Source organism: Sciurus carolinensis, unplaced genomic scaffold (assembly GCF_902686445.1).
Source record: "Sciurus carolinensis unplaced genomic scaffold, mSciCar1.2, whole genome shotgun sequence".
NCBI lineage: Eukaryota > Metazoa > Chordata > Mammalia > Rodentia > Sciuridae > Sciurus > Sciurus carolinensis.
In genome coordinates, this window is record NW_025920131.1 from 1,196,493 (window position 1) to 1,217,587 (window position 21,095).

The 21,095-nt window shown below is 46.9% G+C and overlaps 1 protein-coding gene across 1 annotated transcript in view; it reads right to left on the minus strand.

Moving 5' to 3' along the window:
- LOC124974102 (cancer-related nucleoside-triphosphatase-like) overlaps positions 1-21,095 on the minus strand; it is a 67,179-nt gene that overhangs the window by 19,473 nt on the left and 26,611 nt on the right. The gene's annotated exons all lie outside the window — the stretch shown is intronic.

Sequence of the window (21,095 nt, forward strand, 5' to 3'; positions counted from 1 at the left end):
AAAAGACCAAATACGGGAAGCAAGAGATCATTTCAATAAAGAGTTAGAGATACTGAAAAAAAACCAAACTGAAATCCTTGAAATGAAGGAAACAATAAACCAAGTTAAAAACTCCATAGAAAGCATAACCAATAGGATAGAACACCTGGAAGACAGAACCTCAGACATTGAAGAAAAATTATTTAATCTTGAAAGCAAAGTTGGCCAAACAGAAAAGATGGTAAGAAATCATGAACAGAATCTACAAAAATTATGGGATATCATGAAAAGGCCAAATTTAAGAATTATTGGGATTGAGGAAGGCTTAGAGAAACAAACCAAAGGAATGAACAATCTATTCAAAGAAATAATAACAGAAAATTTACCAAATCTGAAGAATGAAATGGAAAACGAAGTACAAGAGGCTTATAGAACTCCAAACATACAAAATTACAACAGACCCTCACCAAGGCACATTATTATGAAAATACCTAACATACAAAATGAAGACAGAATTTTAAAGGCTGCGAGAGAAAAGAATCAAATTACATTCAGAGAGAAACCAATAAGAATATCAGCAGATTTTTCAATCCAGACCCTAAAAGCTAGAAGGGCCTGGAACAACATATACCAAGCCCTGAAAGAAAACGGATGCCAACCAAGAATCTTATACCCAGCAAAACTTACCTTCAAATTTGACGATGAAATAAGATCCTTCCATGATAAACAAAAGCTAAAGGAATTTACAAAAAGAAAGCCAGCATTACAGAACATTCTCAGCAAAATATTCCATGAGGAAGAGATGAAAAACAACGATGCAAATCAGCAACAGGAGGCGCTAGCCTAAAGGAATAGCCAAATAAAGGAGAAACCAAATCATGTCAAAAACAAATATGAGTCAATTGACTGGGAATACAAATCATATCACAATAATAACCCTGAATGTCAATGGCCTGAATTCATCAATCAAAAGACACAGACTGGCAGATTGGATTAAAAAGAAAAATCCAACAATATGCTGCCTGCAAGAGACTCATCTCATAGAAAGAGACACCCATAGACTAAAGGTGAAAGGATGGGGAAAAATATACCATGCACACGGACACAGCAAAAAAGCTGGAGTATCCATCCTCATTTCAGATAATGTGGACTTCAAACCAAAACTAGTCAGAAGGGATAAAGAAGGACATTACATGCTGCTTAAGGGAAGCATAAATCAGCAAGACATAACAATCATAAATATCTATGCCCCGAACATTGGCTCATCCACGTACGTCAAACAAATCCTTCTCAATTCCAGAAATCAAATAGACCACAACACAATAATACTAGGCGATTTTAACACACCTCTCTCACCACTGGATAGATCGTTCAAACAAAAATTGAATAAAGAAACTAAAGATCTCAACAACACAATCAACAATTTAGACTTAACGGACATACATAGAATATACCATCCAACAAAGAACGAATACACTTTCTTCTCAGCAGCACATGGATCCTTCTCTAAAATAGACCATATTTTATGCCACAAAGCTACTGTTAGCAAATACAAGAAGATAGAGATACTACCTTGTACTCTATCAGATCATAATGGATTGAAATTAGAAATAAATGACAGAATAAAAAACAGAAACTTCTCCAATACCTGGAGATTAAATAATACACTATTATATGATGAATGGATAACAGAAGACATCAGGAGGGAAATAAAAAAATTCTTAGAAGTAAACGAGAACAAAGACACATCATATCAAAATCTCTGGGACACTATGAAAGCAGTACTTAGAGGAAGATTTATTTCATGAGGTGCATTCAAAAAAAGAACTAGATATCAACAAATAAACGACTTAACACTACAGCTCAAAGCGCTAGAAAAAGACGAGCAGACCAATACCAAAAGTAGTAGAAGACAGGAAATAGTTAAAATCAGAGCCGAAATCAACGAAATTGAAACAAAAGAAACAATTGGAAAAATTAACAAAATAAATAGTTGGTTCTTTGAAAAAATAAATAAAATTGATAAACCCTTAGCCACACTAACAAAGAGAAAGAGGGAGAAAACTCAAATTACTAAAATTCGGAATGAACAGGGAAACATCACATCAGACACGAGTGAAATACAAAACATAATTAGAAGCTATTTCGAAAATCTATACTCCAACACAACAGAAAACCTCAAAGACATCAACAAATTTCTAGAGACATATGAACTACCTAAACTGAACGAGGAGGACATACACAACTTAAATAAACCAATTTCAAGCAATGAAATAGAAGAGGTCATCAAAAGCCTACCAACAAAGAAAAGTCCAGGACCAGATGGGTTCTCAGCCGAGTTCTACAAAACCTTTAAAGAAGAGCTCATTCCAATACTCCTCAAACTATTCCATGAAATAGAAGAGGAGGGAACCCTACCAAACTCGTTCTATGAAGCCAATATCACCCTGATACCTAAACCAGACAGAGACACATCAAGGAAAGAAAATTTCAGACCAATATCCTTAATGAACATCGATGCAAAAATTCTCAACAAAATTTTAGCAAATCGCATACAAATATATATTAAAAGATAGTGCACCACGATCAAGTGGGTTTTATCCCAGGGATGCAAGGTTGGTTCAACATTCGGAAATCAATAAATGTCATTCACCATATCAACAGACTTAAAGTTAAGAATCACATGATTATTCAATAGATGCAGAAAAAGCATTTGATAAAATACAGCATCCCTTCATGCTCAAAACACTAGAAAAAATTGGGGTAGTGGAAACATTCCTAAACATTATAAAGGCAATCTACGCTAAGCCCATGGCTAATATCATTCTAAATGGTGAAAAACTGAAAGCATTCCCCCTAAAAACTGGAACAAGGCAGGGATGCCCTCTTTCACCGCTTCTATTCAACATCGTCCTTGAGACTCTAGCCAGAGCAATCAGACAAACCAAAGAAATTAAAGGGATACGAATAGGAAAAGAAGAACTCAAACTATCCCTGTTTGCTGATGACATGATTATATATTTAGAGGAACCTGGAAATTCCACCAGAAAACTTTTAGAACTCATAAGTGAATTCAGTAAAGTAGCAGGTTACAAGATCAATGCTCATAAATCCAATGCATTTTTATACATAAGTGATGAATCTTCAGAAAGAGAAATTAGGAAAACTACCCCATTCACAATAGCATCGAAAAAAATAAAATACTTGGGAATCAATCTCACAAAAGAGGTGAAAGACCTCTACAATGAGAACTACAGAACACTAAAGAAAGAAATTAAAGAAAACCTTAGAAGATGGAAAGATCTCCCATGTTCCTGGGTAGGCAGAATTAATATCGTCAAAATGGCTATACTACCTAAAGTGCTATACAGATTCAATGCAATTCCAATTAAAATCCCAATGATGTACCTTGCAGAAATAGAGCAAGCAATTATGAAATTCATCTGGAAGAATAAAAAACCTAGAATAGCTAAAGCAATCCTCAGTAGCAAGAGCGGAGCAGGGGGTATTGCAATACCAGATCTTCAACTCTACTACAAAGCAATAGTAACAAAAATGGCATGGTATTGGTACCAAAATAGACAGGTAGATCAATGGTACAGAATAGAGGACATGGACACAAACCCAAATAAATACAATTTTCTCATACTAGACAAAGGTTCCAACAATATGCAATGGAGAAAATATAGCCTCTTCAACAAATGGTGCTGGGAAAACTGGAAAACCATATGCAATAGAATGAAATTAAACCCCTATCTCTCACCCTACACAAAACTCAACTCAAAATGGATCAAGGACCTCGGAATCAGACCAGAGACCCTGCATCTTATAGAAGAAAAAGTAGGTCCAAATCTTCAACTTGTTGGCTTAGGATCAGACTTCCTTAACAGGACTCCCGTAGCACAAGAAATAAAAGCAAGAATCAACAACTGGGATAGATTCAAACTTAAAAGCTTTCTCTCAGCAAAGGAAACTATCAGAAATGTGAAGAGAGAGCCTACAGAGTGGGAGAATATCTTTGCCAACCATACCTCAGATAGAGCGCTAATTTCCAGAATCTATAAAGAACTCAAAAAACTCTACACGAAGAATACATATAATCCAATCAACAAATGGGCTAAGGAAATGAACAGACACTTCACAGAAGAAGATGTACAAGTAATCAACAGATATATGAAGAAATGTTCAACATCCCTAGTAATAAGGGAAATGCAAATCAAAACTACCCTAAGATTTCATCTCACCCCAATTAGAATGGCGATTATCAAGAATACAAGCAACAATAGGTGTTGGCGAATATGTGGTGAAAAAGCAACACTCATACATTGCTGGTGGGGTTGCAAATTAGTGCAGCCACTCTGGAAAGCAGTGTGGAGATTCCTCAGAAAGCTTGGAATGGAAACACCATTTGACCCAGCTATCCCACTCCTTGGCCTATACCCAAAGGACTTAAAATCAGCATACTACAGAGATACAGCCACATCAATGTTCATTGCTGCTCAATTTACCATAGCCAGATTGTGGAACCAAACTAGATGCCCTTCAGTTGATGAATGGATAAAGAAACTGTGGCATATTTATACAATGGAATATTACTCCGCAATGAAGAATGATAAAATTATGGCATTTGTAGGCAAATGGTCAAAATTGGAGAATATCATGCTAATTGAGATAAGCCAATCTCAAAAAACTAAAGGACGAATGATCTCGCTGATAAGCGGATGAGGACATATAATGGGGGGTGGGAGGGGCTAGCATTAGGTTTAGGGTTAGGTTTAGAGTTAGGCTAAGGAGAGCGGTAAGAATGAAGGAAAGAAGGACTGTTTAGAGGGAAAAGAAGGGTGGGAGGGGTGGGGGGAGGGGAAAAATAAAATAAACATCATTACCCTATGTAAACGTAAAAAAAAATATTCTATCATAAAAAAAAAAAGAATTAATAACTGGGATAGATTCAAACTAAAAAACTTTCTCTCAGCAAAGGAAACTATCAGCAATGCGAAGAAAGAGCCTACAGAGTGAGAGAAAATCTTTGCCAATCATACTTCAGATAGAGCGCTAATTTCCAGAATCTATAAAGAATCAAAAAACTCTACACCAAGAATGCAAATAATCTAATCGACAAATGGGCTAAGGAAATGAATAGACACTTCACAGAAGAAGATCTACAAGCAATCAACAAACATATGGAAAAATGTTCAACATCTCTAGTAATAAGAGAAATGAAAATCAAAACCACCCTAAGATTCCATCTCACCCCAATTAGAATGGCGATTATCAAGAATACCAGCAACAACAGGTGTTGGCGAGGATGTGGGGAGAAAGGTACACTCATAAATTGCTGTTGGGGCTGCAAATTAGTGCAGCCACTCTGGAAAGCAGTGTGGAGATTCCTTAGAAAACTTGGAATGGAACCACCATTTGACCCAGCTATCCCACTCCTTGGCCTATACCCAAAGGACTTACAATCAGCATACTACAGAGATACAGTCACATCAATATTCATAGCTGCTCAATTCACAATTGCCAGAGTGTGGAACCAACCTAGATGTCCTTCAATTGATGAATGGATAAAGAAACTGTGGTATATAGATACAATGGAATATTACTCAGCCATAAAGAATGATAAAATTATGGCATTTGCAGGCAAGTGGATGAAACTGGAGAATATCATGCTAAGTGAGATAAGCCAATCTCAAAAAACCAAAGGATGAATGATATCACTAATAAGTGGATGATGACACATAACGGGGGTGGGAGGGATTAGTGTTAGGATTAGAGTTAGGGTTAGGGAGGGGGGCAAGAATGTAGGAAGGAAGTACTGTACAGAGGGAAAAGAAGGGTGGGAGGGGTGGGGAGGAAGGGAAAAAAATAACAGTGAATCAAACAGCTTTACCCTATGTAAATTTATGATTACACAAATGGTATGCCTTTTCGCCATGTACAAACAGAGAAACAACATGTATCCCATTTGTTTACAATAAAAAAAGAAAGAAATCAAAAACCAGCAGAAATATAAAAAAGAGATTAAACTAGTAATTAAAAAGCTTCTAATAAAAAACTTTTTAGGCCTGTATGGCTTCTATACATCAAAAAAAAAAAAAATGAAACCCAACCATTCCCAAACTCTTCCTAAACTTAGACAAGGTAGACCAGTATTACCATAAGACCAAAGTCAGACAAAGATCCCCAGGAAATAAAGTGAGAGCACATTCCTCAGAACACAGATGCAGAAACCCTCAGTGCCAACAATGAACACAACCACAGGGAAGGCAGGGCAGTGCTGTCTTTGGGGTGCAGGCAGCTGGACTCGGGAGCCTTCCTGCTCTACCTAATGCGGAGCGTCAACATGTGCCGACCAAGAGCCTGCGTGTGCAGCCCAGGGAATCATGCTGCATCTCCTCAGCTCAACTGCTTGAAGAGTTTAAATCACAGAATGCAAATCTGAACTCCCTGGAAGAGCAAATGCCATTCTGTTCCCATCTCAACTCCCGTGATGCAAAGCACAGGCAGGTTCAGGAGACAGGAGCCACATACTCACATTCCTCAAGATGGGAAGTGCCAACTCCTTGATAGAAGCCACGTCAACCACTTACTGCCCGACCCGGCACTCATGCTTCCCTGGCATTGACTCTAACCTGTGAGAAAAGGTGCCATTTTGAGGAGGGCTCCTGCCCTGATTCCTGGTGCTCAGCAGCCCCCTGCACAGCTGGCCCCCTGCACATTCCCCCATCCTCAGCAACCACCTAGTGAAGATGCTCTGTGAGCACTGGCCCCACTGATTTCCCCTGGACCCCAGGACCCCAAGGAGTTCTCTTATGGCCTGAAGTCAACACCACCACTACACCCTGTCCAGTGACCAGGCTCCCAGAGGGGCCCTCTAGAAAGCCCACTCCCTGAAGTCCGGGAAAGGGATGGCCTCTATGTGGTGGGAGGGAAGACGGCTTGGTGCAGTCCCCATGGGTGCAGCACTCAGAGGACCAGTTGGTGCCACCTCACCTGGCGGTGGTTACACATGCTGGTCCCCTGTGCCCTTTGCAGGAGCCTGGACTTTGCCAGAGTTCAGGCCATGCCTGGCAGGTAAGGGAACACCTTCATCTGAGATGCTTCCTTCACCCCAGGGCCAGTGGACAAGTCCATACCAGACCTGGTTGTCTCAGGGCCCAGGTGCATGGCGGGCACACGTTGGGGGCCCCATTTTTACAACCCCAGCTACAAAAGCTAGAAAAGAAAGAAACAGGAAGAAGGGACACGGCTGACTTTGCATAGCGTCTAGAAAGAAGCAGCTCTGGGGACCTGTGATTATTTCTGACTGCTCTCAGGACCGACCGAGCAGCACAGGAACCCACACATCTACTCTCTCTGTCTGAGTGCTCTTGAGGCAGAACAAACCCCAGAGCCCTCTTGCTCGGTGGTAAGACCTCATGACAGAGGTCTGGGCTCTTCCAGTATTCTGAACTTCTGAGCATCTGCAGAGTGTACAGGGATAAAAATAACCTCAACACTCATGAACTGAAGCCTGGAGGCCCTCTCAGAATACTGAAGAGGATCCACCTCATGACCTTCTACTTTAATTAAAAAACAACTTACAATTAATGGCTTCTTGCTTAACTTAAAACATGCTTTGTTGCATTGCAAACTTGGTGCACATTTTGCCTGCCTACCAGGTCTTGCAAATAAGCATTAGTTTTGTTGTATAAACAATCACACTATTTTAAGTTCAAGAGAAAATCAATCTTCCCTTCTTATCTCATTAAGAGAAGCTATTTTTTTCTTCCTCTCCTGAATTCTTTTCTTCTGAACCCTGCCCCCTCCCCCAGTTGCCTTCACAGCTTGGGATTTGGGACAGTTTTAAGATGATAGGGACTTTTACAAAGCAGTCACATTCCCTAGCTTGTTTGGTTTCTGTTTGGAGTCAGGTGCTTCTCATCCTCCCCTGGACACGTGTCTGTTACATGTGGGGTTCTGGGCCTATGGCCTTGCAGGCCTTTGATCCACGTAGCAACACACAGAGATGGACACTTTTAGCATTGAAAGTACCCACCCTCCAAACAGTTTGGACAAAGGCCAACAGGGACAGAGAGCATTTCCATTCCCTAACCATCCGGTGCCCTTCCCAGATGACCCCACACCAAGCAAATCCCACCAGACTCCTATCACAGCAGGCTGGTGCTGCTAACCAAGATGGCCATGAGTTGTGCACTCTGGTGTGTGCTGGACTTCATTCCTGACCCTGGTGTTGTTTGTGTGAGCTACGCCCATGAGGATCCATCCACAGGAAGCCAGCTACAAACTGGAGAAGACAAGGTGGCAGCTGGGCAAGTCCACTTGGGCTTCAGAAACTACAGCTCTGCGCATTGATTTCCAGGGCCTTCTGTTCATTTTTGGACCCATGGAGCACCGTTCCATTCTCTGTGCATGACCTGCCCAGTTCTCCATCTGTTGCTGGATGCTTGTGCTGTTTCCAGTTTGGGACTATTATTTAAAAGCAGACAACAAAAAAACAGACAGAAAAGCTGCTCCAAGCAGTCACGTACCTCTGTGCAGGTACGCATTCTCGTTGCTGGGGGTCGACACCTCGGAGCAGAGCCTCCCATCACATGGTTGCTCTGTGCTAACAGCTAATGATTTTATGATTCTATCCTTGCTAATACTGTCCTGGAGAATGAGAGAAACCAGATTATCTCACACCACTGGGCCTGGAGGAGATCAGCACTCCAAAATCCAGACCACCCCTGACCAACTTTTCATGACACTTACAGGCTCTCTAGTGTCATAGATTTTCTAGTCTAAAACAGAACATAATTGAACACAAGGTTTCAAAAAACAATAAATGACAGTGCGTGAGGGTCTTGGAATGGAAACTGTTCACAGAAGCAAGGAATTGGCTCACAAGATCTTCAGTATCTCCAGCCTTGAACCCGAGCCTTCACAGGAGCATTTACACTTCAAAGGGACATGGTTAGGTCCCAGGGAGGGTCCTTTACATTCCAAAAGGAGGAGTGAATGGTGCTGATTAGCTGTCCCTCCCTAAGCCCAGCTGGAGGGGACAGGGGCCAAGAACTCTCACTTGCCCAGGCCCAGTTCTTAGAGACCCAGTCCTTGGTTCACTTTATATCCAGGCCTGGTCAGTTACCCACTACAGTACTGGGTGTTGGAGGGGTTTTTTGGTTTGTTTGTTTTTAAGTGTTGCCAGGGACTTAACCCAGGGGTGCTTTACCACTGAGTCACATCCTGAGCCCTGTTTATTTATTTTTTTTGGAGACAGGGTGTCACTAAGTTGCTCAGAGCCTCAATAAGTTGCAGAGGCTGGCCTCAAACTTGTGATCCTTCTCTGTCTCTACCTCCTGAGTCTCTGGAATTACAGGTGTGGGCTCCCACACCCTGCTATTGTGAGGTTTTCTAATGCTATCCATTAAGTGATTATCTTATTGTGTAGTAATTTGCATTTCCTGGTGACTAACAATGTTGAACATCTCCCATACACTGATTGGCCCTTGTATATCTTCTTCTGAGGATGCCTATTCAGTTTCCCCCATGCTTTAGTGGATTGTTTGTTTTCTGGTTGCTGAGTTATGATAGCTCTGTACACATTCTGGATACAAGTCCCTTGTCAGAGATGTAGCAGATATTGGCTCTGGCACTTATTAGCTGTGGTAGCATTTAAACAAAGCAAAGTAGACATCCCGGAAACTTGTTGAAATCTTCATGAATTAAACAACAGATTCTGGACTGTGGCAGCAGGCATGGAAGAGGAAGTGAGCCAGATCAGTTCAGGGCTGCTCCTGCTGTGCCAGGAGGTCAGAGCCACCTGCATGGCCCCCTGCAGCTGGCTCTGGCTCCTGATTCCACCATAACACATCTCAGGCAGCAACACTGTTCTGCAAATGAGTTCTGGTTAAATATGATGCAAGGGAAAGTTGCCACCTGAGTTCCAGGCAGGCGGAGTGGAGGAAGGCATCATGTTCAGAGGGTGTGTGGCTGCTCTGTCTGCTGGAGCAGAGAGACCACCCAGGGCAGCAGAGGTGCCTGTGTAAGTACTTGACTATGGGACACCCACCAGGGGATCAGTTGGCATATAATAACGCTAAGTCATAAAGAATAGTAAAGAAAAGGAATATTCAAAGTGGTGGAGCATGGGCACCATTGTGCACACCTGTAATCCTGGCTACTTGGGAGGCTGAGGCAGGAGGGTGGCAAAGTTCAAGGCCAGCCTGGGCAACTCAGAGAGGCCCTGTCGCAACATAAAATAATACAAAGGACTGGGGTGCAGCTCAGTGGTAGAGCACTTGCCTAGAATGCGGGAGGTGGTGGGTTCTGTCCCCAGAGCTCAAAATAAAAGTGGAAAAGTCACTGTGAAGGTACAGGCACCTCCTGTCCTTCTACTGACATCTGTTTATCTATTTATCTATCTATTTATCTATTTATTGGTACCAGGGATTGAATCTAGGGGCTCAACCACTGAGCCCTGTCACAGCCCTTTTTACTTTTTATTTTGAGCCAGGGTCTCGCTGAGTTGCGAGGTTCCTCACTAAGTTGCTGAGATCGGCCTTGAACTTGCAATCCTCCTGCCTCAGCCTCCTAAGCAGTTGGGATTACAGGTGCCTTGCCAAAACAAACTCGCCTTTGAGTGGTGACTGGCCAGCCCCTGGCCACCACGGCCCTCCTGTTGCTTAGAAGACTGAAGAAGTTGTTAAGGATAACTTCGGCAGGCAGCTTTGTTTCCTCACAGGATGACTTGGCTGTCCAGTGCAGCTACCCACTGACTTCCCTGTTCCTCTCTGAACCTGCAGGCAGAGCTTGGCATCGAGGCTCAGGCAGATCCAGGAGGCACAAAACCTGGCTCTGTGCACCAGCTGCATGTCATTCAAAGGGCGTTTTCTGAGTAGAACACAATGTGCTTTCTTCCTATGCCCTATAGGGGCTCAGGTGTCTGGCTTCCCCGGGGGTTGAATTGCATAAGACATGAAATTGCAATTGGCTCAGTTGAATTGCATAAGACATGAAATCATGAGCATGGATGGTCAGCCCGCCTTTTGAGGTGGTTGTGTCCTGTTGTCTTGTTTGGCTGTCTCTGGTGTTCCATGCCACAGTGCAGTGCTCCCTCCTGCCTATGACTGGCAGGTGTACAGGGGCTACTGCACAATGGGGGTGCCACTGAGGGAGAAAGTGGGACATTTACTTCTCCTAAGTGTCACAGGGAAGGGACAGGATGTGTCCAGCACCACTGCCCCACAGAAGCTCCGTGCTTCTAGAAGACTTTTCTACACCAGGTTCCTCAGACATCTGGACAGGACGGCTTATCAGTCAAGCCCTGTCCAGTTGCTGTGCTCATGCCACAGGCCTGGGAGGTGGCATGTCCCCTGTCCTACAACTGAGGCCACAGGCCTCCACCTCTCCCTGCACCTTAAATGACTGATCTGCCCTCTTTCTGCAGTTCTCTGAGCCCAAGGAGACTCTCGTCTTTGGACACTTCTTGGTGACAGGACTCCTGGTCTGGTAGGAGGCAGGATGAGAGATAAGTGGAGTCTTGATCTTCAGCGTCCCCACCTGCTCAATAAACTCCTGGTAGAGCCTCCAGCAGGCAGCATTTTTCTTAATCAATGAAGAATTTATGCTGCCTGTTTGCTGGTGCCAACTGGACAGTATGCTCATCACAGACCCTGCTCAGATCCTCCATGGGGAGGCAACCATTACTCTATCATGCTGGGAACCAAAGAGCCGAGGGATTGTAGACAGCAAGTGACCTGAGTTTGGAACTCTTTATCTCCACCCCTCCTGGGAGTCCAGGAGCACATTCTCACAGGGCCTCATCCGGCCCCACCTGACTTGCCTGCCTGGGCTTCCCTCAGCCTCCTAAAGATGGAGCCTCTACCACATGGCAGCTTGCCCAGCCTCCAGGTGCTCCCTAAGCAGGCCAGTCTGCCCTGACCAGGTTAAGCTTGGACGTCACTCCTCAGGGATACCTGTCACACACCAGGTCAGGGACAGGAGCCCCTGGGACCACCTGACCACACAGGTCACAGGGTATTGTCCCAGCCTCCTTCCTTCTGCAGCCTGCCCCTTGGCACTCACTGAGGTGCTTCTTGTGGACTGCATGCCTGTCACAGGCATGGCCCTCAGTTAAAACACAAATACCTGAGTGCACAAGGTTTTGGGAAGGGGTGGGTTTTTGCTGGCCCTCCCAGGGGAGAAACAGGCAAGAGTGCCTCTGTAAGTGTCCATCTTGTAAGCCCAGAGGGCAGGGCTGGAACCAGGAGAACTGGACTGTACACTGTGGGGATTCAAGAGGGGAACTCACGGTCATTCTTCTGAGCAACAAGAAGGTGAGCAGAGCCGGCTGTCCAGGTGCGGCTGGGGGATGGACCATGAGTGCTGGTCAGCTGAGCCCATGGCAACCCACAGGCCCTCAGGGGCTTTCCCCGCTTTGCTCTGGGCCCATCTGAAGGAACTGCTGTGTAGGAGAGCAGTTCTTTGCCCCTTCACCTGACTCAAGCCTTACTGGTTCACAAAAGAGGGTGCTACCAGGAACAGATGGCACCAGCTGAGTCCCAGTCAAACGCCTCCTGCAGGAGCCTCACCAGGGAGGTTCCACCCAGCCGTCCAGCTCTGCACCTGGGCTGAGGTGCATGTGGCTGTTCATCCAGCAAATTGCTAATTGACCAGCTTTGTCCTCCTGGGAGCCTTATCTCCACTTGCACACACAGGCAAGTCTGTGGGGAGCAGCAGGGAATGGGTGCCAACCTGTGGCCCCTCTGGAGAGCCCTCAGCCTAGGCACCTGCACCTGGCAGACACAGTCAGAGCTCTTCAGCGACTTCCCCATCCCCGCCATGGGCACCATGCTTCCAGCTCACGATTTGGTTTCCTAGTCCTCAAGTTACGCTGAAAGGATAGACTTCTGTAACATTTACACAGACCAGATCCTGAAACTCAGGGAGGATGGCTTCCCTCACCACGGCACCGCGCTTCTGGCATTCCAAGGGCTGGGGAAGCCCGAGCCCTTGATCTCTGACTTGCCCCACAAGAACCACAGTGGGTCCCATGCCTGGTTCACAATCAACCCTCCTACTTAATGAGAACAAAACTCTCTTTACGAGAGGCTTGGCCGGGACCCACATCACAGGCAAGCCTTCAAGCAGCAGCAAGCATCTGTGCTGAGCCTCGTGACAGGCGCATGGCCCTCATGACCCAGCCCCCTGGAGAGTGCAGATGTCTGTAGAGGGACTATGTTTGTGAGATGCTTTGGGTATGGACTTTTTCTTTGGCTGTTGTTCAGTGGAGAACTTAGCAACCTGTGGAGAAAAGGCATTTTGTCCCCATCTTACAGGCCCGAAGTGAGTCTTGGCTCCTGCTTCCTTGTCTGAAGGAGCAAGTCTTGGTCTCTCCACCAGTTAGCAGAGCACCATCAGAGTGGCTGACAGTGCACCATGGACCTGTTGTTGGCCATACAATTGCCATGGCAGTGGGACTTTCAAGTCGTGATGTCATCCTGCTGTCAGTCAAAAGGTGAACCTGGGTAAGACTCTCTGGCAGGTTCTCTGGGGTCCCCAATAAAACTGAAAGAGCAGGAGGGGCACCTTGACCCTCTCCTCTCTGAAGATTCCCATTCTCTCCTTGAGAGTGTCCCCTTTCCCTTTTCCTATCCCTTCAATAAACACATGCCTGAAACTCTGAGTGTATGTCTGAGATCGTCTGACTGGATGGCAAGAGTCGGGTTTGAGGGTATCATTAGTGTGTCTTGGTTTCCTGAAGGCCAGCCCTGTAAGAGTTGGGCCCTCCATCCCCCAGAACTGTGAGTCAGACAAGCTGCTTCCCTGGTGCTGCAGGCCCTCCTCACAGCAGAGTGGGCTGAGACAGCTCCCTGTTCTGGAACACACTTTGCAAAGCGCTGTGTCAGTTCATGAATTCACAGGGTTGTATGTGGTGGGCGATGTCTTCTGTCCTATGCTGTTGTGCTGGGTCCTTAGAGGAAGGATGGATTCAGTTCAATAACTGGGGTCAGCAGGTTTTAGTGAGAGCCATTGCCTTCCTGCCTGGGGTCCAGGCCACAGCGGGATCGCACATGGCACCATCATTTGGTTTTTCTGCAACTCTGTTACCTGTGCCCAGGTAGCAATAGAGGTGGCAGCTGCTCTCTACCTACTCTGCCACTCACCAACCCAAGCCTGGATCACCCAGGTGGCAGGAGTAGCGACTACAGCCACCATCCCACCTGGGGGCCCTTTGCCTGGGCAGGAAAAGTGGAGAGAGAAAATCAACTTGGGTGACAGCCTCCTTTGGGCTCCTGGCTGGGTAGTGTGGAGGCAGGAAACTCCCTTTTCTGAGGAGAAGGAAGCCTCCACTGCCCCCGTGTTCAAATCTCAAATCTACTTGGAGCTGTAAAAAGCACCACTACACATAATAAGCTGTGGAGAAGTAGCCATGCCCTCCGTACCTGTGTGCCACGACGGCTACCATCCAGCAGGGATGGCATTCCACCAGCAGTGTGACAAGGCTGGCCTGGTCATGGAGCCCTTCATCCCTCATGGAGACCACAGGCCAAGGTGCCTGGGGAGCATTTCTCTGGAGTAATAGAAAAAGAGAAGTGGGGAGAAATTCTCAGCCAACCTGATCCACTGGAGGCAAGAAATGCATGGAAGTCCCACAAAGGAAAGTGCATGGGGACAGAGTAGCTGCCGGGAAACAGGCTCATCCTGATGGGCTAGAAATCATCCAATCTGCCAGCATGAGAGAGTGCCTGTGCTGCACCACGACTGACCCTGGAGGCACCAGGGCACTTAGCCTTGCTTTTTGGTGTTGGATGACAAAAGCCTGAAGGGGGACATTAAGTCTGGAAAGAAAGAAACCCAACTTGCAACTGCCTGATCCACGGCCTGATCCCCCTTCTCCACCCACTGCCCATGTGCTGCCTCCACCCAGGGGTGCTCTGGCTTCAGCTGGGGTTTCTTTACTGTGGCAGAGGAGATGCTGCTCCTGGTGCCTGGTGAGGGTGCCTTCACCCTGCAAGCACAGGGCATCTGGGTTCAGCCCACTGCCGACCGCCTGGCTGTCCTGGAGAGAGCACTGGGTGCAAACTGGGGAAGTTACCTGCAGAAGAGTTGCAGTGGGCAGTCCACTTGCTCCCAGGGGAATTGAGGTCTCAACATGTTGCCAGCAGCCTGGGACCAACCACATGCCAGTGCAGCAGGTGCTGGCCAGACCCCGGTGTGATTGGCACATCCTGTCTCCCAGAGGTGCTTAGTATACAGGGGAGAGGGACAGGTATGTGGACGACCAACGCAGACACTCAGGGGAGAGTGTGTGTCCCGCCCAGGGGAGACAGCAGGATCCCAGCCAGGTGTCAGGGGCCTCGACCAGCACAGACCCAGGTGGTCCTTCTGCTCTTCCAAAGTAACCACATTTTCCAGTCTGGAGATGTGCATGTGGCAGGGCACAGGCCTTACATTCCACTGTCCCCAGCTCTGGACAGGGGTCATTTCCACCATGGGTACAACCAACTCTATACAAGAAGCAAAATGGCCCAGGAATGCAGGAAGTCTCACCATTGAATACAAGGCATGCCTTTCACTGTAGTGTTAATGCCAGACTACATACATGTGTTTAAGACAGTGTAGGGTGAGCTTGGTCATTCTGCTGTGTTTATAAAGGGTTAGGTTAGAGAAACCCTCAAGCTATCAATTATATGTCTCTATATATTTCAAATGTATGTCTCTATATAGTTGTCTGGACATACACAACAAATAATGAAAAACATCCTTAAGATAGCATGACGCTTACTCCACCCTATATACTAGTAGAAAATAGATTCAACTGTAAGTACAGCAAAACCCTGGAAAAGAATAACTTTAATAAGACAGTCTTTTTTTTCCTTTCACATTAGATCTGGAAGTAGGCAGTCTAAATCTGGTGTATTCCTTCTACTTCCTAAAATCCTCAGGGACCCTGACTCTAACTTTGCTACTTCATCAAGTGTGTGACCATTAATCCCAACAACACTACAAGGTCTAATGTGACTGCTCTAGCTCCAGCCATTACACCATGAGTTCATTCCAGGCAGCAGGAACAAGGGACAGAAGAATAAGGGCATGCCCTGGCATTTTAAGGACCCTTTTGAAGTTGCATACCACTGGAAGTTGCCCACTCCAGGAACTCCTGAATACCACAATCCACAGGTGCTCAGGTCTACATATGTGCAGTATTCCTGTGTATCATCCTGCATGCTTCAAATCACATTAGGTCTCTTATGATACCTGGAACAATGGTGATGTTACATTAATAGTGTTACACTGTATCATTGGGGAATAATGATAGAAACCTCAGTGTGCGTGTATGTGGCAGACACGATTCCCTCCCTGGAGGACCCCTTGTTTCTGGCTGACTCCGCAGACTCAGCACCTGAAGATGCACAGTCCTGTTTCCTAAGATTTTCTCTGTGCAAGCAGGCAGCACCTCGGTCGTTCCCTGATGCCTGGGCTGCCTCCCAGTTTAAAGTCTCCGTTCAGAGTGCTGCTGCTGTGGCTGCTGTCTGCAGAGAAATATCTCACGGGTGCCTTTCTTCCGTTTCCCAGACTTTCTGCACAAGTCCCTGAAAGCCTGTCGATTAGCTTTTACCTCAACCCCACACCAGAGCCGCATCTTAGTGCAGCTCATATTTTCTGGACCCCAAATCGTGGTTCATTACCAGTACATGTTGTGATGAAGAATAGTTTATGTGAAGACTGGAAAATCTGGGCATGTGGTTGACAAGCCCCTTGGGTCCAGATAGCCAAGACGCTGTGGTCTGGGGCCTTATGGCAGCACTCCAGTGTCCCAGGCCCTGGGCTCCACACACAGGCCCTCATTGCTCTCCACAGGCTTTGGCAGGACTGCTGGGCCTGATGCGGGAGAGGCCCTGTGAGGGAGCAGGCAGGAGAAGTAGTCCCAGCCCTCCCTATGACTGGGGCAACCCTGTGGCAGACTGACCCACAGGACATGAGCTGCAAATGCTCTTGGAAGAGAACAGGGAGCCTCACCATGGAAGTCTCACCTCCGGGCTTCCTCTCCCTGGCATGCAGATGCAAGACCTGGAGGCAGCAGCTGGAGGCACCACTCAAAGTCTGTAGGAAAACAGCCTGGGAAGAGTGGAGGCCTGGAGCCCCTGAAGCCGTTCTTCCAGCAGGGCTGCAGCCCCTGGACTCCTGACTGTGTGGTCATGACAGCCTTCCCTCCTGACTGGCTTAACTGAGTGCACCATTAGTTGTAACCAAAAGTAGCCAAGGTCAGCTCTTTGTCACACAACTAGTCTAGTGTTGGAGTCTGGGTGCACCCATCTTCAGTGCCTGTGCATGACCAGTGTGCTGAGCCCCTAAGATCAAGGATTCAGGAACCATGGGAACCTCATCAATTCCCTCCCTGCTCCCCAATGGTCCTGTGCACTCAGCTTCCCCTAAGAAAATGAGGCAGAGCTGCTTTGGGTCCGTCCCATCACTTGGTACTGGAGGAGGCACCTGCCCCAGGCCAGCTGAGGTGTGATGAGGAGGAAAGGAACATCCTCCCTGGGAGAGACGCAGAGAAGACTGAGCAAACAGGAAAGGTGAGTGCTGCCCTCCACTGCCCGTGCTGCATCAGACCCAAGCATAAGGACCCACAGGAGTACCTGGGACTTTGGCCCTCCATTTCAAAGCCTCCCAGATCACACAAAATGGAATGAGACAATGCCAGTCCCTCTATGCTTTACCTGGTTACAGAGGTTTTAGCTGTGACCTGCCAACAGGTGGGGAGAGGAAGGCTCCCCTGTATTCTGCAACCTGACTCTTCCCAGCTCTTCTACCCCTACTTTCCCTGCACTCTGCTTATGGGTGAAATTCAGCGATGCTGAAGCCAGAGCCTGTAGTGCCATGGCAGCTCTGAGGATCACAGCTGGCAAAGCTGGACCCTCCATAACTACTTCCATCTGGAAGCTCCACACAGCAGACACAACCTCCTCTGTTGGAGCACATGGCCAACTTCCTGTGTTTGGTTCTGTCTTGGACTAACAATTGGGACAACAGAAGACAGGAATTGAAGTAGGACTTGTTCAAGTATGAAAAATCAAAACAGAGAGGGAAGCCAGCAGCACATACTCCCAAGTATCCAGGGGTTTATACAGCACCTGGGTTGATGCTCTTGGTCCAAGCTTATGCTAATCAGGTCTTTAAAGTCACCTGCCATTGGCTAGCCTTGCATTCAGGTCTTCAGAGTCACCTGCCATTGGCTAGCCTTGCATTCAGTTCTGAACCACTTTTGCTTTCTCGCCCCTTGTGGGGAAGCGGGAGGTACCTGATGGGGTGGTGGATGCTGGGGTTCTGGCTGCTGTGCTACAAGTCAGCACCCCAACTTGCCTCTCTCCTGGCCTCTCCCAGCCTAAGGGGCCACCATGGCAGGCTTCATGCTCAGCCTTGCTTGCTGCCGGCGCTCTAGCCTGCCAGTCTGCACTCCACAGCTCCACTGCTGCTTCGCCATGTCTGCTCCCTAGGGATCAACTTGGGGCCAGGGAGCCATGTCAATGCTTCTATTTAGGAGGCTATCTGAACCCAGATTTGTGGTAAAGAGTGTTTTGTGAATAAATAAACACCCATTCACCAGAGGAGCTCACCAATGTCCCTCATTGGATGCTGGCTTCTCCATCCCTAACTTCCCAGACCCATGCTGGCCACATGCACTATCCAGTCTTATGGGCAGAGACAGTGTCCACTGCTCAACTAACTGAAGCAACATCAGCTGAGTTCTAGATCTAGGTGAGGAAATCCAAGGCCTCCTGTCACAGAGAAAGTTGGACACAGGTTTTCTCAGATGAATTAAGGGTTTTGACAGGCAATTATTTTTCTCAGTCAAGCTATCTGGGACATAGAATTGAAGTAGTACTTTATAGCTTGAAAGTCAGGTTCCAGGTAGACTCTCCTTCTCTTATCAGTGGAAGGCTGCTGACACCTGGGGACTCCAGCCAACAGGACCAGGATCAGAAGTGGAGTTGAACCAGACAGGACTGTCTTGACCCCAGGAGAAGCTGGCAGCATCACTTTCCAGGTAACCCTGTCATTGAAGTGGCTTTCAAAATGTATGACCATGACTTAGGGTTTTAAGAATCCATCTAAATGTTAAGCAGGAGGGTTATGGTTTGGATATGAGCAATCCCCCAAAAGCTCCTATATTAATTCATGCAGGAGGTGAAACCCTTCAATTATGAGACCTAATCAGTGTATCAGTCCATTTGATGCATTAATCATTTGAGTGGGTTACTGGGTGGTACCTGTGGATAGGCTGGGCATGGTGGGAGCAACTGGAGGTGTGCTTTGGGTAGTGTATATTTTGTCCCTTGCTCCATGGCTCTCTCTGCTTCCTGACTGTTGTGAACTGAGCAACTTTGCTCCACCACACCCTTCTGCCATGTTCTGCCTGACCTCAGACCCAGAGCAGTGATCTAGCTGACCATGGGCTGAGACCTCTGAAACTGAGCCACAATGAACTTTCTGGTCTCTAAGCTGTTTTTGTTAAATATTTTTGTCACAGCAACAAAAAACTGACCAACAGAAGGAGAAATAAGAACATAGATCTTGTCCTGGTTCCTATTACCCACCGTTTTATTTCAAGAGCACCTCAGCTTTCCTCTGAAAATGGGAATCAAGTTATGTTCCAGGTATTCTGCTTTTCTCTTTCATGAGGGGGTCTATTGGATAGGATGTAAAAAACATTGTTTGTTTTGACAAGCCACCTGCAGTTATATAAGTACATTTTAATATAAATGAACCAGAGAGCACATGGTGAAACTTAAGTTCTGAGGTGAAACTTGATTCTGTATGGAATTTCTCTGATTCTGCCAGTGGGTGGGGTAGATAAGATTGCCAGCTTCTGAAAGCAGAAGACTTATGACTGTCAGTGGTGGGCCATGCCCTCACTTATGTTAATAAAGCTCTGGAAACATGCTAATGCTGTTGGTCAACTCTCAAGTCCCAACTTCCATTCGATCTTCCCCACTTCTGCTTTCTCCCTGCAGGTCAGGAAGCAGGAGGTTGAGGTCATAGGATGGTCTGTGCTTGTGGGCTCCAGGCTGTGCTGCTGCCTGGGTCACCTTCTGCAGCAGGTGTCACTACTGCACACAGGCCTGGTTGCTGAAGGGTCGCTGAAGGGCAACCTGGGCTCACAGCACCTCAAGACCCTCGTGCCTACACAGCAGGCTCCTCGTGGCTGTGGGTCGTGCCTCCATAGCACTCCAACCCCCCTGGGCTGCTGCTCTGCTGCAGGGTTGCTGCTTCTCAGCTGAGACCTTGGTCCATGCAATGGCATGTAGTTCCTCTAGGAAGTACTCCTGTGTACTGGGGTTCCAGTGGAGCTTGCTGCCCTCTTCTCTTTGATGACCCCTCAGGTTCTGTGCATGGTGGCTGTAGGAAATGCTGCCCTATGCTTGTCCTGTGGAGTCCTGGAGTGGCCAGCACTGCCCTGGGTCCAAGCAGGTACTCCAGCACCTTGGGGAAGGAAGCTTGCTTTCTGCCACCCACCTTTCCTGCCAGATCCCCCACCCTTTTGAGTCTGTGTGTGTGCAAAAGTTGCATCTCCTTAACTTACATGACACTGCAATACATCATCCTAAACATTTAAAAATCGCCATGCTTCTGGTTTCTTTTTTCTGTAGTCTGAATTTGGAAGCTCACAGAAGTAGAAGTGCCTGCACCCTCAAAGAAATGCAGAGCGCCGCCCTCCTGGCAGCTTTCCCTGGAGGCACCCACTGCTGCCTGCTCTGCATGTGTGGCTGCAGAGTGTGCCTTCCATACAGCCCAGGACCAGCGCTGCACATCTCCCAGGTGAGAAGAGAGTTATGCTTAGAGTCTCCTATTCTGTGGGCAAGAGTGTGAAGAACAATCAGCCTCGTCTCTGAACCTCGAGACACTTCATAACTCTTTACCAACTTGTGTCCACATAACCTACACCCTAAAACTGACAAGAGTTTAAGGGGCCCATAATTTGGTGGTATTCATGACAAAGGAACACCAAACACGTGAAAATCCTTATGGCCTGCTTCCGTGAAGGTTCCTTCAGCAGTCAAAGCCCTGATGAGAACCTGAGGAAGCCAGACAGGTCCCCGAATGTCAGTCAGCTTCCTGTC